Below are 1,899 nucleotides of genomic sequence, written 5' to 3' on the forward strand. Positions count from 1 at the left end.
GACGGCCTACAGGCACATGAAATGATGCTCAACATCACTCATCATCAGGGAAACCCAAATCAAAACTACACTGAGATACCACCTCATGCCAGTCAGAGTGGCTAGAATAAACAAATCCAGAGACTATAGATGCTGGCGAGGGTGTGGAGAGACGGGCACCCTCCTACCCTGTTGGTGGCAATGTAAACTGGGGCAGACACTCTGGAGAACAGTGTGGAGGTTCCTCAAAAATCTACCGATCGAACTCCCTTATGCCCAACAATATCACTGCTGGGGATTTACCCAAGGGATACAGAAGTGCTGATGCATAGGAGCACATATACCCCAATGTTCATAGCGGCACTTTCAACAATAGCCAAAACATGAAAAGAACCTAAATGTCCATCACCTGATGAATGGATAAAGGAGATGTGGTCTATATACACAAAGGGGTACTACATGGCAACGGGAAAGAATGAAATCTGGCCATTGGTAGGAAAGTGGATGGACCTCGAGGGTGTCATGCTAAGCGAAATAAGTCAGGCGGAGAAGGACAGATGCCATATGGTTACACTCATAGGTCTAACAGGAGAACAGGAGAAACCTAAGGGAGGACCAGGGGGAGGGGAAGAGGGAAAGAGAGTTGGGGAGAGAGAGGGACGCAAAACCTGAGAGACTACGGAATACTGAGAACGAACTGAGGGTTGAAGGGGAAGGGGGAGGGGGGAAAGAGGTGGTGGTGATGGAGGAGGGCACTTGTGGGGAAGAGCACTGGGTGTTGTATGGAAACCAGCTGACAATAAACTACTTAAAAACAAATACCTACCTCCCATAGAAGAGATGACCTTGACTGACAGCCACCTGCTTCTCGGAGCCGCGGGGCAGAAACACAGGGACGCGCACCCGCGTGGCGGCTCACGGGATGCAGGTGTCCGGATCTGTGCGCACCTCCAGTGACACACCCCAGCATCCCGCCCCCTCCCTCCTCCAGCCCCCTGCTCTTCCCGGAAGATGCCCCTCCTCGTCCCTCCCAGAGGCCCGGGGGCAGTTCCGGGCGAACCTGGATATTGGCAGGGGCGGCGGAACCACAGGGAAGGCGAGGAGCAAGTGTCCCCGCACACGCAGAGAAGCCGACCCTCTGGGACACGGACACACACATGGGCTACACCTCCCTGCCGCTCTCTTTGGCCACATCCACAGTCTTCCTTCCCTGGTCCTCGCCAGCGGTGGTCTCCCCTCGCCGCCTGCCTGCCCCTCTTTGCTGCTCGCCTTGGGCCGCCTTCTCCTACCCAGAGCCTTCAGGCAGCAGGTTACCAGCATGCGGGACACCGCCCCCAAACCCCGACCCCCCCTGGGTGTCACTGCCCGCTAAGCCCCGGGCAGCTCCCGCAAAGGAAGTGAATGCACATCTCAGGCAGTGTAATCTGCCCGATGTGCGAGCGCAGAGCGTGCAGCCACAGCTCGGCCCACCCCACGGGTGCTGCGTGGGAAGAAGCATAAGGAAGCTAAGGAACAGGTGGACCTGAGGGGCAGGGGTGCTCGGCAACTGCCCAGAAACCAGACGGGGCTGGATGCACAGAAGAGAAGGTTCCAAGGCACAGAACCGAGAGACAGGGGACAGCAGACAAAGATCAACCACTGGGGGCCAGTGGATAAACCCAGAGAGGCGGTGGAGGACGGGGTACCTCAGAGCAGAGCTGACGGCCGTCCTCTAAGACTCCAGGGCCAATTCTGGAGCGCCCGGGGCAGCCCAGTCAGTTAGGTGTCCCACTTCGGCTCAGGTGACAATCTTTCTGGCTCAGGGCACACCTCTTTGCTGGGGTGCTCTTTCAAGCATACACGTGTGATTGTGCGGAACACTTAGACTTCCCATGGTGGGGCAGTTTTAGGAATTGTTTCTAGCTAGAGGGACCGGTGTCC

Source organism: Suricata suricatta, chromosome X (assembly GCF_006229205.1).
Source record: "Suricata suricatta isolate VVHF042 chromosome X, meerkat_22Aug2017_6uvM2_HiC, whole genome shotgun sequence".
Classification (NCBI taxonomy): domain Eukaryota; kingdom Metazoa; phylum Chordata; class Mammalia; order Carnivora; family Herpestidae; genus Suricata; species Suricata suricatta.